Below are 18,142 nucleotides of genomic sequence, written 5' to 3' on the forward strand. Positions count from 1 at the left end.
GTCGAATATTTAAATGTATTTCGGATTTTTATCCGGAAAATTTATAAATTCATATGGAATTAGTTCCTATGATTAGTATTGAATATATCGAATTGTTTGTGAATAGATTTGAAGCTTTTGGAGTCAAATTTGAAAGGAAAAGCTGTGTTGAGTAATTGGTTAGAATTTGCAAAGCGAGGTAAGTGTCGTGGTTAACCTTGACTTGAGGGAATAGAACCCTTAATTTAATTGTTATGTGAATTGCATGTAAACGACGTATAGGCGAGGTGACGAGTGTCTATACGTCGTCAAATTAATTATTTTCCTGCTTACTTGAAAAATCATAAATTGTTTTAAATCATAAATTAATCATTATAATAACTGTTTCTCTCCTATTCTTTGTCAAATATTAATTCTTGAATTCCTGCATTAATTGTTACATGCTATTTGAATTATGTGTTTTAATTGTTATTTGACATTTAGCATATTAAATATTAAACTGCCTATTTTCTCCCTGATTTTCATAATAATTTGCTATTTGTCATTGTTTGTTTCATAATTAAATTAAAATTATTATATGCTTGTTGTCTTATAATTTTATATTAATTGTTTCATTTATTGGTAAGAATTGGTAAATGAATATGTTGGAGGAGCGGGTTGCACGCCGCAACAGACTTATGAAAAGTCTATATTGGAGGATCGGGTTGCATGCCGCAACAGACTTATTAAAAAGTCGATATACATATATATATATATATATATATATATATATATATATATATATATATATATATATATATATATATATATATATATTGGGGGATCGGGTTGCTTATTAATTTGTAAAAGAATCGTCCGTTCATGATTTAAGAAGTTGGTTCTTTTGTGTTTAATCGAGGAAGAATGTTGGTCATTGTTTATCTCCACGTCGTTCACTAATAGCCTGTTTGGCCAGGCTTCTAAAATCAATTTATTTTATACTTTTTAAAAAGATATTTTTAGTAAGAAACAATTTGTATTTGACTAATTAATTTAAAAATCACTTTTGAGCAGCAATTACTGTTTGGCCAGATTTTTAAAACGTGTTTCTAAGTGTATTTTTCTCAAAAGTGCTTTTGAGAAAAACTATTTTTTCTTGTTCTCAAAAACTGCTTCTGCTTCTACTCAAAGGTATATTTTTTTTCTTCTAAAAGCTTGGCCAAATACTTTAACTATGGGAAAAAAATACTTTTGGCCAAAAAAAAAAGAAGCTTGACCAAACAAGTTATAAGTCTTGAACATTACATCCTCTAATCTTCTTGTTGGGTAAGTTAGGGGTGTCAATGGATATTCGAAAATCGACTAAACCGACCGAACCGTACCGCGCCGAACCAATTTTTAGGTTTCTTTTAAAGAAACCGAGGTTTTTTTTTTTATAAATCTATAACCGTACCGATATTTAGGATAGGTTTTTTATTTTATAAAAATAAACCGAAAAAATACCGAATTGTACTGAATAAGTTTTACATGTTGAAAATATATTTATATAGTAAGTTTAAAAATAATAAAGCATTAGATTTTTCTTTGGGCCTTGGAATTATGAAAAGGAATTTTTACCTATGTGTACTACATTAGAAACTTATTTACCCTCACTGTTGAGGTTTTAACTTAATTACAAGTTGATATACAATTTACCAATTATATACAAATTAGTATTAATGAATATCCCATTATATTAGGAATTGAATAGGGAATTCCCTCTTCGCTCTCTCTCTTTGATCTCTCTGTCTCTGTCTCTGTCTCTCATTCTCTATCAGTATTCTTAGCCTAAAATCTTCATGTGGATTAACTGAAGAAATGATACTACTGTTAAGTGAAAAAAAAAGAGAATATTAGTACCTAGCAAAGTTGTTGCTTCAGATCCTATGAAAACGAGGAAGTAAATAAGAAAAAAATTAGCTCTGATGAAGAGAATCATTTTAGTTATCATTATTTTAGCTTTTTGAAATCAATAAACAAAATAGTATTAATTAGAAGCGAGTAGATTGAATTGAAAACTATGTTAATCCATTAAAAACTCCATTGACAGTCATTAAAAAATTTTAAAGTTTTGAATTCAAAAATGAAATTTTATGAAATTATTTTTTGTTTGAATTGGGTATTGTTGCAAATGATTGGGAATATCCGTTGGAGTTTATATTTCAAATTTGAGACAATTTGGTAAAACTTCGAGGTGGTTTTGGTTGAAATTTCAGATTGAAACTCGAAAAAGAAGACATGAACAAATTGTATATATTTTGTATGTTGAATGTAGAAACGGTATACAAAATATCTACAACTTACATAATTGTATATAAGTTGTATATAAATTATATTTAAATTATAGTTTTTGATCGGATTCTGTACAAAAAATGTGTGCTTATGTTGTAGATAAATTATAGATTTTGACCGAATTTGTATATATTTTGTAAAAAAACTTTTGTTACTTCCTGTAAATATGAAAACTTAGACATAAGTTTAAAATCTTGTATATATACGAAAAAGTCCCTTATGAAAACTCTTACAAGCCAACAAATAAGTTATTAAACTCAAACTACTAATTCCTAAAACCTATTATGTTACTTCTACTTAAACTAAGTTATTTCAAGTATCTTCATTAGCAAGACACAAAGTATTCTAATGATTATGAGTAGTAAACTACAATGTATTGAATATGTTTCCTTTCATATAATTTAGATTTATTTTTTTAAATATTTAATCTTCTATAGACTTTATTCTTGAGTCCCGACTTGGTTAATATCTTTGCACTTGTGTGATTTATATTTTTTTTGCCTTTGCTTGGTTTCTTTTACGTTGTTGTAGAATAGTTGATGGATCTATACTCTAGTCATTTTTTATTTTTTTTAATTCATCACCCTTTAAAAAGTAAAAATGTCTAGAGGGTTTTGCTAAATCCTATAAAAGAACGTATGTTATTGCATTCTACCTCTACTGGTGAATTTTATATGATATTTAAAAAAAATACAAAAATTAACCGAACCTCACCGATACCGAAAAAAAACCGACATGATTAGAAGGGTATCAAAAAGTCTAATTTTGATTATAGATAATTGAATAACCGAAAAATTAGTATGATACAAATTTTGTAAAATGACCGATCGAACCGAACCAATAACACCCGTGTTCTACGTAGCTAAAAGCTTAACAAAAGAATAGGTGGAAATGAGTGACAAATCAGTCATTTATACTTTCCTTTTGGACCAACCTTCTTTTGCCAAGAGTAGGACCGCAGGGGCATTTATTGCACATGTTTTTGGTGGTATATTGTTCAATCACACCCAGTTGCTGACTGGTATAATACAGCATAAAGCTTGCCACACTAATATTCTTCAACAAAAAAGAGTTTAAATTATATATATATATATATATATATATATATATATATATATATATATAAAATCGGTAAAAAAAAAAAAGTTTACACATGATATGATTTAGGTAGTTATAGCGGCTTATTACTCTTTTTTCAATATTACTATATCAGACTATATAAAATGTTACCGTTATTGTTCAACTTAATTTTAGTGTGTAAAAATTTTTTTTACACTGATCACAGAACATAAACTCATTCAAAAATAATGTGCTAAAAACATCCTCTTGTCGTTGGACAATGATAAAAAAAATTGGAAAAAGAAGATAATTTTGACATCCAAAGTTTGAATTCCAACGAAGGCAAGGCGAATGATCCTTATTTGTCTAGAATCTTGGAGCAAATTAGCTGATACAAATAATATATACTCAGTGGATTAGTTTAAACACGTATAAGTTGATCCAAACATCATCGTTATTTAAAAAATAAGGTAAAAGAGAACATGGGGAGTGCCTGTTGTGGCGGGCAAGTGCACAAATAGTCATTTTTAGTGATGTTATTTAGAGATTAACTAGTATTTATTTTGTCGTAAAACTTTAAACTATAAATCTTAACTTCAGAAAAATTCATGACATTTTTATCCTGAAAAATTAAATTGAAAAAAAAAAATTCCGGACGTACTGACTAATTCTTAAATAATAGCCCTTTGGCTACCTAGTGTCATTTCTACTATTGTGGCTAATGATTGAGGTTGAATATGAAACCAGACCATGCCAATAGGGTGTGTTTGGGTAGAAATGCCGTGGGATAACCACTTTTTAACGTGATATTTAGTTTTTATCCAATAGTTTTAATGCTGAGCAAAAATAGCCACTATTCTATTAAAATTAATATAAAAAGACGTTTTTACCCTTTCTTCATGAGTGTTGTGTAAATATTAAGGACATGGTATCCTTAATATTTACACTGCACACATGAAGTTAAGGACACCATGTCCTTAACATTTACACTGCACATATGAAGTTAAAGACATGATGTCCTAAAATTTAACAACGGAATGTGCAAATACAGGTCACTTTGTCCTTAATATTTATACAGCATTTATGAAGTTAAGGATACTATGTCCTTAATATTTACACAACACTCATAAAATTAAGGATACTATGTCCTTAATATTTACACTGCACACGTGAAGTTAAGGACACAATGTCCTTCACATTTACACTGCACATATGAAGTTAAGGACATGAGGTCCTAAAGTTTAACAACAGATGGTGCAAATACAAGTTAAGGACATTATGTTCTTAATATTTACACTACACACATGAAGTTAAGGACGCCATATCCTTAACATATACACTGCATATATGAAGTTAATGATATGATATCCTAAAGTTTAACAACGGAAGGTGCAAATATATGACACTTTGTCCTTAATATTTACACATCATTCATGAAGTTAAGAACACCATGTCCTTAATATTTATACAACACCCATGTCTAGGCATAGGGGTATTTTTGTCCGGGCGGGTAAAAATTTATTAAGCAATGGCTTAAGAATAAATATATTTTAAACAGTGACTAAAGAGTAAAGACATCTCTAATTAGTGACTAACTGTTCACTTCCCTCTATATTTGTTTTGAAAAAATATGGGCCTATTTTGGGCCGTCAATGATATAATTGGGCTTCTCGATTGTTGGACCTTGTCCTAGTGGCCAGCTAATACATACAACTTTACGGTTGGTCCATTTTGGGAGGGATTTGCAGTCGTACTTTATATTTGTGCCACCTTTTAATCTGTACCCTATTTTTTAAAATTATTAATTTGATAGCCATCTCACAAAAAACCCGTAATAATATGACAATTACACCCCTCACAAAAGATATAAAACTATAAAACGATCTTATCCTCTCCTCTTAGCAACTTTATAAAAAGATCAGAAACTTGTCCAGATTCATCTTCAAAATCACACTTGCATGAAGTTGTTTCACCTTGAAGCTAAAACTTCATGCTAATGTAGCATGAAGTTGTTTCACGTTGAAGCTAAAATTTCATGCTAATATAGCATGAAGTTATTTCACATTGAAGCTAAAACTTCATGCTAATGTATGCTGAAATTATTTATCCTGCAGTCTACAGTTTTGTCATGAATTTTATCCGAAATTTCAGTCTAAACATGCTGAAGTTATTTAGTTTATTTACTAAAATTTCAGACTAAACATGCTGAAGTTATTTAGTTCATTTGCTAAAACTTCAGACTAAGCATGCTTAAGTTATTTAGTTCATTTCCTAAAATTTCAGACTAAACATGCTTAAGTTATTTAGTTTATTTGCTAAAACTTCAGACTAAACATACTTAAGTTTTTAATTCATTTGCTAAAATTTCAGACTAAATATGCTTAAATTTTTGTCTTGTAGTATGTAATTTTCTAATGAGTTTTTGGTAATACATGTTGAAGTTATTTAGTTTATTTACTAAAGTTTCAGACAAAACATGTTGAAGTTATTTAGTTCATTTGCTAAAATTTCAGACTAAACATACTGAAAATTTTTAGATCATTTGCTAAAACTTCAGACTAAACATGCTTAAATTTTTGTCTTGCAGTATGTAATTTTCTAAAGAGTTTTTGCTAATGCATGCTGAAGTTATTTAGTTCATATGCTAAAACTTATACCAAAACATGCTGAAGTTTTGTAACGCAATCTACAGTTTTGTCCTGAGTTTTATCCGAAATTTCAGTCTAAACAAGCTGAAGTTTTTTAGTTTATTTGCTAAAACTTCAGCCTAAACATGCTTAAGTTTTTGTCCTACAGTTTGTCAATAGTCTTTTATTAAAGAAGGGCAAAATCGTCTTTTTAAAACGCTTTTAACAAAAAATGAGTACGAATGCAAACGGAAAAATAAAACGGGTATAAGTTAAAAAGGAGCGATCAAATAAGGCGCCCATGCAATTTTTACTATCTTTGGCCCGAAGATGTTTCCTAATAAAGAGGTGGGTGCTTAATAGTAAGTTGTTGTTTTTTTTCATTTTTCTTTTTAATCAAAATTAATGAAAGCTACTTTTTTGTGAACAGGGTGTAAAGGGTAAGAGTAACATTTAATCATTAATTTATGGAGTGTGACCACAAAAAAGGTTATGGAAAAATCTACATAGATATTACATTAATCAAATGCACATGCTATGATTGTGACGTTTTATCCCCTTAATTGTATTAGCGTCGTCGAGTATAAAAACATAATTGCAACGTCTTATTCCATTAACTATATTGCAAGTATCGAGTAATACGATATAATTGTGACGTTTTATTCCCTTAATTATGTTGTCGTTTTGACCATATTGTCTTTAATTTCACCAAAGATAATATAAGAAATTTTTTCTTTTAAATTTTTCTCATATTGTAAACAAGCTGAAACAAGGTGTGCAGTAGCATAAGCCGTGAAAATACTTAAAAGTCAAATTCATGTACTGATATTTAAATTGTGATACTTTTGTTATTGTACTGTTTTGTGGACACAAATAGTAGTAAGAGAGAGTAAGGGAATTAAATGGCCGAAAAAGCAAACGCCAATTAAATGAATCTAAATTATAGACCAACTAACACGTTACTTTATGGGTCGTCTTTTTTGGGTTTCAGTCGCAGGTCGGGTGACCCACATTGCCCAAGACATATCTTTGACTTGAGTACTTGAGTTTTACAAGTTTAGTTAACGAGCACCGAATTCAGAATTTAAATAAATTATACTTTAAATTATACAATTTTTTTGTTTTCTTAAAAATAGGGGTAACGTTTGCGTATATTCTATCTTTCTTAGATCCCACTTATGGGACTAGACTGAATATGTTATTGTTGTATACTTTAAATTGACATGTAGGTTTTGAATTTGTATATTTTATGTAATCGTATTTATACTTGATTTTTGCTTTAATATAATAATATGCAAAGAGGTCCGAGTTAGACCAGAGAAGAAGATCCTGAATTCTATCGAACTTCTTGACTTTATGTATTGGATCGCCACTGATATCAAAGATATATTCATACTCACACTATTATAAAAAATGTGGCCAATTAATTAAGTCAACCAACACTCTTATTTCAATAAGAGTAGTATGTTTGAGGGGCGTATTTACTTTGAGTATGGTTTATGAGTCTTTTATTTTCTTAACCTTTCATCTTATACAATTGATTATCTTACATTATTTTCAGGTTAGAATCTCTCATTTGTTATTCCCCATATTGGATGACATATCAGTAGGTATACTATGTCCTAGAAATGCATAGTAAAAAGTACTATCTAATAATAGGATCAACTTAATACTGGCTAGTAGTAGTATTAGTAGTTGAGGACTAAATAGTTAAAATTATTGAGGAATTTCAGACCTAATGATTCTTTTTGTTCCCATATATAGCTTATAATTCTTTTATGCGTAATACTTGTGCCACATTTCAAACAATATGCCCAAAAAAGCAAGTCAAAATTAATATTAAAAATACTTACTATATAAGAATTATAGGATGCAATTGCTTGATTTTTAGAGCTATCTTCTAAAGGAGCCCGTTTGGATTGACTTATTGTAAGTGTTTTTAAGCCAAAATTGCTTTTAAGCTATTTTGTAGTGTTTGGATAAAGTAAAAAAGTGTTTTTAAACACTTATTTTTAAGCTAAAATAACAAAAATAAGTCAAAAACTAGAATTCCTAACTTATAACTTTAGACTTAAAAGTCACTTACAACAAGCTCATCCAAACGGGTTCGAAGACTACCTGCTCTCAAATGGGCGCCGAGACCTAATCAATACAAATCATGGATATTTCGTGAACCACTACAATTTTATTGGTAAAAACTTACTCTGTACGCGGTTATACTAAATTATATCAATTTATTATAATTAATAGGTACTAATTAGTTATGATTAAGTGAAAAATTTTGAATTTAAATACATATCACGTATTTATTCATTTGACACAAGCACTGAATACTACACATCTGCCGGCATGGTAGGATATATGCATTCAAGGCAATTTTAAAACTATATTTTATATCAAATTTGAACTTATTATCACAGGTAGTGTAATGATATTATACGTATTAACTTAAAATCTTTTACGTCGAAACTTTGATAATTTTTGACTGGTGGACTATAACTAAGAGACAGCTAGCTACAAGTAGACCTTGCCAAGAAAAACTTCTCACTTATTTCCAATTAATGATTGGCCAATAAGTAAATTTAGTGTCACCTCGTGGCATTATTTTCCAAAATAGCCAATGCATTATGTTTGTCTTAATTACTTTTGACCGAAGGCATTTTTGTCATATTGGGTAGGACTTTTAGCTTTATTTGCTGAAAGCAAAGGGCAATTTTTGCCTGAAAAAGCAAATCAACAAAAGAGGAAACCGCAGCCAATTTTTAGGAGTGAGGTATATTTTTAGCCGTTTCAAAAATAATATTGAAAAATATATATATATATATATATATATATATATATATATATATATATGTATTTTATATACACATAAGATATACTTTTTGGCTAGCGAATGCAATTAGTTTTGGCCGACCGGCTAATTTTATATTTTACGTGCTTTACGCATCTTAAAGACAATTTTTTACGTACTTAATATAGCTTAAAGGCAGTTTTTACGTAATTAATGCATCTTAAAGACACTTTTTACTTGCCTAACTCGTCTTAAGATGGTTCATAACAGGAAACAACGACAGCTTTTAGTTGTTTGTACGAGGAACTCGAGGGTCGAGGTGGGGATAAAAGGTTTTTCAAGTTAGCCAAAGCGCGAGAAAGGAAGGCTCGTGACTTGGACCAAGTGAAGTGCATCAAGGACGAATGAGGTAGAGTTTTGTTGGATGAGGGACTTATCCGTCGGAGATGGTATACCTACTTCTATAGTTTCTTGAACGAGCAGGGGGACATGAGTATTGTATTAGGTGATTTGGAACTCTATGGGAGTCGTTGTGACTTTGGATATTATAGGCGGATTAGAGTTGATGAAGTGAAGGGGGCTATGCGTAAGATGAGCAGCGGCAAAACGACCACGCCGGATAAAATTCCGGTAGAGTTTTGGAAGAGTGCGGGCAATGTAGGCTTGGAGTGGCTCACTAGGTTATTTAATGTTATTTTTATAACGAAGAAGATGCCCGAAGAGTGGAGGTGGAGCACGATGGTTCCTGTATATAAGAACAAGGGGGATGTCCAAAATTGTTATAACTATCGGGGTATCAAGTTGTTTAGCCATAGTATGAAAGTATGGGAGAGAGTGGTAGAGCTAAGGGTGAGGAGGAGTGTGTCTATTTTCGAGAACCAGTTTGGATTTATGCCGGGACGTTCGACTATAGAAGCCATCCACTTTGTTAGGAGATTGATGGAGTAGTATAGGGAGAGAAAGAAAGACTTGCATATGGTATTCATCGACTTAGAAAAGGCGTACGATAAAGTTCCGAGGGAGGTTTTGTCGAGATGTTTGGAGGCTAGAGGTGTACCTGTTGCTTACGTTAGGGTGATTAAGGACATGTATGATAGAACAAAGACCCGAGTGAGGACGGTGGGTGGGGACTCAAACCATTTTTCGGTTATGATAGGGTTGCATCAGGAGTCGACACTCAGCCTTTTTTTGTTTTCCCTGGTAATGGACGCACTGACGCGCCACATCCAAGGGGATGTGCCGTAGTGTATGCTATTTGCATATGATATTGTATTGATTGATGTGACGCGCGGCGGCGTGAACGCACAGTTAGAGGTATGGAGGCAGACCTGGAGTGTAAAGGTTTCAAGTTAAGCAGGACCAAGACAGAATACTTGGAGTGTAAGTTCAGTGATGAGACTCAAGAGGGGTAGGGGAGGTGAGGCTGGACTCGCAGGTCATCCCTAGGAGAGGAAGTTTTAAGTACCTTGGGTTTATTATTCAGGGGGATAGGGAGATTGATGAAGATGTCATACATCGTATTGGGGCGGGATGGATGAAATGGAGACTTGCTTTCGGTGTTTTGTGTGATAAGAAGGTGCCACCGAAACTTAAAGGTAAGTTCTATATAGTGGTGGTCAGACCGACGATATTGTATGGGGCTGGGTGTTCGCCAGTCAAGATCGCTCATGTCCAAAAGATTAAGCTAGCAGAGATGAGGATGTTGAGATGAGTGTGCGGGCACACCAGGTTAGATAGGATTAGAAATGAGGTTATTCGAGACAAAGTGGGTGTGGCCCCTATTGAGGACAAGATGCGGGAAGCGCGACTTAGGTAGTTTGGTCATGTGAGCAGGAGGAGCACAGACGCCCCGGTGAGAAGATGTGGGAGGTTGACATTGGAGGGCCTACAGAGAGGTAGAGGTAGGCTAAAGAAGAGGTGGGGAGAGGTGATTAGGCAAGACATGACGCAACTTCAGCTGACCGAGGGCATGACTCTTGAAAGGAAGGTATGGAGGTCGAGGATTAGGGTAGTAGAGTAGGTAGTCTAGAGTATTCATAACAGTAGTATTGGCACGCAGTCTCGCTTTCTGTTGGTAGTAGGTTTTTATGGCTAACCGTTATTTTCTTTCATTGTTGATCACCTTACTATCTTGTTGTTGCAGCCAAACACACTCACGCAAGTATACGCGGTCGTCAAGTAATAAAGTGACTAAAAGTCGGATGTCGAACCCACGAGGACTTATGATTAGCTATTAACTAAATTAGACTATCCTAATTATCTAAACAAGAATTAAATCTAAAAATATTTTATTCTAACTAATTAAATAAGAAAAATATAAATAATAAACTTTGAACAAAGAAAGATCGGATTTTTATGATATCAATGTAATGAAAACGATCTAGGGTTATGGGCTATCTAACAATCCTATTGTATTCTTCAATTGAATTGACCGACTAATTTATCTAGCTTATTGGTTGACAGGGGTTAATACTCATAAGAATCTGTCGAGTTCTTACTCGCCTATTCAAGCTAACCTAACGCCTATATGTCTATGGAGTTAGAATCAACAAGAACGCATTTATAATTCCTGTGAATCAACCAAGCAAGGCAATTAGGTATATGTCTATCCTAACCACGAATCCGTTCCCCGATGCCCGAGTTCAAGAACTTGCCCTACTCAATCCTATATGCAATATAGAATTCCCACTTTCGAGTTCAATTCTAGATTCGTAGATAATATTCAATTGGTGATCAAGCAATTAAATAATTAAGTGCAAGATTGAATAAATAAACTAATATGATAAATCAAGAAGTCAAAATCAATATCCGAATAACAATAGTCATGAAAGAACCACAACCCTAGAACGTGAAGTTTAGCTCCACATAGACATGGTAGCCAAACAACAAATCATATAAAGAAACATAAAAATTACTAAGTTTGGTGGGAGAAAGATGGAACTTGATGAATTCCGGCCTCCACAGCTTTGTCGTGGCTTTTTTCCCCCTTCCCAATATGTTAGATAACCTAAAAAAGGCATTTTTAGCTTATATATTGCGTACAAAAGTCGTGGGCCAAAGCTCTCCTATTCCTAGTCCAATTCGGCTTCAGGGAGTGATGCTAAGGTGGATGCGACGCATCCACCTTGTCCTCCATTTCTCAGCTTTGCATGCGAGGGTGGACGCGACGCATCCAGCCTTCTCTTCTACTTCCCAGTTTCGCACGCGATGGCGAACGCTATGGCCCAACTTCACTGCTAAGGTTGCATGCAGGATGATGTTTTCCTAGGTTGGATGCGACGCATCCAACCCTTCTTCCTCTGGCTAAACCACCTTTTCTTCATATTTTGCACTCCGAACACCTTAAATCGTCACACATAACTTAATTAGTCATCAAACCAATAATTACACCATGTTGGGCATTTTAAAGATTAAATAACATCAAGAAGTGGTTAAAAGATGGGCAAAGTAACATCAACACATATCGAAATATGCCAAACATCACTACCCCACACTTAAACCTTTGTTCGTCCTCGAACAAACCATCACTATAGTAAACAAAATAAAATTAAGCTCTTATCATTCAAAGCACACTACATCTATGACCATGGTTATTTGCTACAATTTGGCTCTAGACTATGCATCAACACACTTCCCTTTTCTTATGCCCTTCTTTAAACATATTCGAACAAAGACAACATGCTCACAACAATCCTAACCTCAAAAACCGACTCAATGTCACAATGCACTCATGGCTTGAACAACCAACATCATAGAGAAGTCTAATAACGTTACCTATCCCTCGTGAAACCATGTGCCCTCACAACAAAAGTAGAGAGAGTAAAATCAATCCACACATTCGAATCTCATGCTCACAAAGAAAATCGCTCACTCTCACAAAAGAAGTCACATGCATGTAGTTGGTACCATAGGCTTGCCCTTAATGTAAATCTCTACTAATGTAAGCTCGCTCGATCTAAAATCAATTAGGACTTTTTCATGGTTGTAATGTGGGCTAAGGGACGGGTAGGATATATTTAAGGAATAGTGATTCACCCTCCTAAGCACTTTAACACATCATCAAATAACTTAAGCGCGAATTCTTCAACACCCTTTCAATTTCACCAATAATATCACTTCAAACAATATTTCCTCTTTCTTTAAGCACTACTTTAATTCATACCCACTAGCAAGAACAAGACAACAATTTATTCATTTATATTTTTCTTTTTTTTTTTTTTCACTTTCCGCTAGTGGTGTATTATTTTACAAAATAAGTGCACCCTTCTTTCTTTCATTGGTTCCACTCAAAAGTCACCCCACACTTAGTCCCTTCTTACTTCTTTTAGCGCTCATCTAACAATTAAAGTGCTTTAAGAGGTAAAAGGATCAAAACAATGTCAATTAAGAATAAAAAGGGTATAGGCTTGTAATGTGGGTACCAAATAAAAGGTCTACAGGCTCAAAAGGGTTAACTAGGGATAGATTTTATTTGTGATAAGCAATAAGCTCAAAAAGATCAAAGAAAGCCTAAAATCATTTTTCAAACCGAGCATCACCTAAAATTTCGCTTCAACTCACATACTGGGCAAGTTCTAGACACAAGTACACTACATGGACTACACAAAAACCTTACCACACATGGCACATGACTCATTAAGGACGGTCACATTCCGACTCTCAAACAATGCAAGTATTCACGGAGCAACGAGATATTAAGCATTAAGCGCAAAGTGAACACAAGTCAAGAAAATGAGAAATAGGCGCCACAAAACATGCTATCCATTTTAACAAGGCATCATCAATAATTTCAGAGTGAGAAGGGAAGATATTACATATGTAAAAGCCTAAATATGCCATTATCAACCAAGTCAAGGTCACCTAGGTTCATCATTCTTCCTCCTTTTATTCCCTACATTCCTACTCTACTCTAAAAAGAAAACAAAATTACCCGGTTCAAACTACATCCCATGAAAAAGAACCGAGGCACAAAGAAAAACCACAGGGGATTATTACTATCTACAAAGATACTTTTTTTTTTTTTATATATATATATATATATATATATATATATATATATATATATTTTTTTTTAATAATGATAAACTGATAGATAAACTGATAGTTACTCCATATAGATGAATTTACTGCTATTTTATGCCATTAATCCAGTGAATATTTTAGTACATTCATCCATACATCAAAACATGAATCACCCCCACCCCACACTTAGGACTGTGCGTTGTCCCCAACGCACACAAACAAGGTAAAGTAGGGTGAGAAGAACTCCCTCAAGTCAAGGTGGAGGGCTCATCCGCAGTCTGTGGAGGAGCATCTGCATCCATAGCATTCCTATCATCAACAATTGGTGCGGATTCTGTATCAGGTATTACAGCGACCTCAGTAGGCCTGTTGAGTGGAGCCTTAGTGACTATGGGAGGCACAGGAGTGGATGGTCCGGCAGTGGATGATGCAATCAGCTGGGAGATGTCGGTACCTGCACATTGAACCAGAGCTCTGAGGAGTAATGATATCTCCTTCATCATCGTGGCCTGCTCGGTCTGAACTCGGCTTAGATCCGCACGAGTCTGTCTCAACTCATCCCTGGTGGCACTCAACTCGACACGAGTCGCTATCAGCTCAGCCCTGTTCTCTTGCATATCTGCTTGCATATGCTCAAATAATTGTTGAATGGTGAGCTTAGAAGACCTTCCCTTGTTCGGCTCTAGAACATGAGTGACATCATATGGTCCTGGAGCTTTAGCCTCAATGTCGTCATTCTCCTTGTCCCATAGTACTCCCATCTCTGTTAAAAAAGCCGTTAGGGTATTAGCAAAGAACAGCCTCCACTTGTAATTCATCCTGGTTCGCTGCATTTGATCATGCATGATGGCTCCGAAGTTGAGTGGTATCCCCTCTAATAAAGCATATAATACGAGTGCGCGGTAACGAGGGACATCAGTTTTATGTTGGCATGGCAGCAGGCGGTTACAAATGAAATTTAGAGCCACACATGCTAACGCACTCATGAATTCCTTGGCTATAGAGTGGTACTCCATACTCCCATGCTTCCATTCTGCATCCTTCCTGGTAGGGCATAGGACAGACTTAATGTGTGCATAATCTGGTGTTTTGCATATGGAGTCAAACCTGTCTGTAAGTGTGTGTGGCACCCTTAAGAAGTTATTCAGAGCTTCAGCTGACACATTAATATCTACCCCTCTTACTCGCACAATGTTTCCCCTTGCGTGACGCCAATTGGCGTAGAGCTCTCTAACAATGGTGAGGTTGGCTTTGCCATGACCTTTCAGAATGGGTCCCCATTTTTGCACCTCTCGAATTGACTTTAGAAACTTTGAGTACTTTGTCTTCAGTGGTCCGATGTTTATCGGCTTTTCCGGAATATACTTCTTTGAAACCAGTATCTTCTTATAGGCTCGGAATGCCTTCTCATTAACAAAGTATTTCTCCCAATCAACTCGGTCTATGGGTTCACCCTCATCTTCATCACTCATGTTGACCTGTAGGTGGTCATTGTCCGAATCGGAATCGGATTCAGATTCTGTAGTAATCTTCTCCTTCCCTTTATCAGTCGGATCACTCATTTTCGAAGCTTTTCTTTGGTATGTCACAGGCTCTCTTATCTCTATTCCTTTGCTTGGTGTAATACCCTTCTTCACTGTCCTCCTGACTAATGTTTCCTCCTCCTCTTGCTCTGAATCATCACTTAACTGCCTAGGCAGCAGTTCCATTTCCTTCTCCGTCCGCTTTCTTTTTTCTGTGGATTTGGACCGCCCGCTGCCCTTCCGGTAGGCTTTTTGGGCGGGTGCTTGTTACCATCTTTGTCTTGTTGCTTGGATGGTTTACTCACTGCTGTCATTTTACGAATCTAAGTACCTGCAATGCAAAGAATTCAACAATTAGCAGATGAAACAGCGAAGTTCAGCTTGAAAGTAATTGCAACAGCTTGCAGACTTCAATTTATTCGTAAAGTCATGCCATTCACTACTTCATGGAATTGTAGCTCATGACTTTCAGCAAGTATGTGATAACTCTCTTCAAAAATTCAATTTTACATAGCCCCTCACTCGACCCCACACTTATTCTCAAGCATACACCAATGTTGCTCGGTTACTCAGACTTCACCGACGCCTAAATTTTCCTCAGGGACAATTCGTCGAACATGTGGTATGCAACAAGTGTGCCTAGTTCATTCTATCAGTTGAGCAATGCAACTACCCTCCCAAAGTTTGACGAGATGAAGGGAATTATAGTTTATCATCTCGCAACCATTACAACGACCAAGAATGACAGCCCTAAAATATTTTGAAATTGCAAAACCTACTTGTTGCTACCATTGAGGGAGGGAAGAGAGAAGAATTAGGAGAGGAGCCAACGGAAGAACGAAGAGGATGATGCGTACCTGTCGCGTTTGTATGCGTTACAATTTCGATTAAAGAATTCTGTTCTGCGTTCGTAGGCGTCGCCAAAAAGAGACGAGTGGATGCGTCACAAGAAGAGTTTTTTAAGAATTCGTTATCTTAAGATGTGTTAAAATATATAGTACTTACCTGTGCGTGCGAGCTTTGACGCGACGCATCCCCTTGTCTTCCTTCAAAAATTTTCGGACGCGACACGGACGCGATAGACAGACTTCACTGCCTTGAGCAATTGGCCCGTCAAAATTTTTTTTTTTTTTTTTTTTGCTGAGGGGGACGCGACGCATCCGCCTCGTTTTCTCATATCTGGGGAACTTTTTTTTTTTTTTTTTTTTCTTTCTACGTCCTACAAAAAAAATAAATAAATAACCTACAAAAAAAAAAAAAAAATAAATAAATAAAAATAAACTAACTAACTTGGGTGGCCTCCCAAGAAGCGCCTGATTTAACGTCGCGGCACGACGCAACATGTTCTTCATGCCTCCACTAAATCCATTGTGGTCTTGTGACGTGCAATGTCACCACCCCAATAGTGTTTTACTCTTTGGCCATTTACCAAGAATGTCGTATTGGACCCCTTATCACACAATTCTATCGCACCATGAGGTTTCACACTAACCACTTCAAACGGACCCGACCATCGAGATTTAAGCTTTCCTGGAAAAAGCTTTAGCCTTGAATTAAACAGTAGAATTTCTTGACCTGGTTCAAACTCACGATGTTGGATATGCTTATCATGCCATCTTTTGGTCTTCTCTTTATACAATTTGGCATTTTCATACGCATGCAATCGAAACTCATCAAGCTCGTTGAGTTGTAGCAATCTCTTCTCACCGGCCAAGTCCATCTCCATATTTAGCTTTTTAATCGCCCAATATGCTTTGTGTTCAAGCTCGACGGGCAGATGGCAGGCCTTCCCATAAATCAACCTGTACGGAGAAGTGCCTATTGGGGTCTTGTACGCAGTGCGATATGCCCATAATGAGTCATCCAGCTTCCCGGCCCAGTCCTTTCTATTCATACTTACTGTCTTTTCCAAAATCTGCTTGACCTCTCTGTTGGAAACTTCTACTTGACCACTCGTTTGGGGATGATAGGCAGTGGAAACTTTGTGCTTGACTCCGTATTTTGCAAGAATATTATTCAGCAGTTTGTTACAAAAGTGAGTTCCCCCGTCGCTTATCAACACTCTTGGGGTCCCAAAACGTGTGAAGATGTGCTTCTTTACAAAGCCTACCACAACCTTTGCGTCGTTAGTAGGAAGAGCTATGGCCTCTACCCACTTAGAAACATAGTCGACCGCCACCAAGATGTATCTATGTCCGTTAGAATATGGGAATGGTCCCATAAAATCAATCCCCCAAACATCAAAAAGTTCTACCGCCAGTATATTTTGCAAGGGCATCTCGTGCTTCCTCGTGATAGTTCCAGTTCTTTGGCATCTATCACAATTTTTAACGAAGGCATGTGCATCCTTAAACAATTTTGGCCAATAAAAACCTGATTGTAGCACTTTTTGGGCGGTTCTATCCCCGCCGTGATGACCTCCATATGGTGACGCATGGCAGTCATGTAGTATAGCCTTCATCTCTTCCTCAGGAACACACCTTCTCACCAACTGATCTGCACACTGCCTATATAGGAATGGCTCATCCCACACGTAGAACCTTACATCATGTAGGAATCTTCTTCTATTGTCAGCTGTCCATTCTAGTGGCGTCACCCCACTTGCGATAAAATTCACATAATCTGCATACCATGGGGCTTCACCTGAGGTGATTGCTAATATTTGCTCATCCGGAAATGTTTCTTTAATTGACCCTCCTTCAGCTACATGGTCCCGACTTTCTAATCTGGACAAATGATCGGCCACTTGATTTTCTGTCCCTTTTCGATCTCGGATCTCTAAGTCAAATTCTTGCAAGAGGAGGACCCAACGAATCAGCCTCGGCTTGGCG

The sequence above is a fragment of the Nicotiana tabacum genome, chromosome 22 (assembly GCF_000715075.1).
Source record: "Nicotiana tabacum cultivar K326 chromosome 22, ASM71507v2, whole genome shotgun sequence".
Classification (NCBI taxonomy): Eukaryota; Viridiplantae; Streptophyta; class Magnoliopsida; order Solanales; family Solanaceae; genus Nicotiana; species Nicotiana tabacum.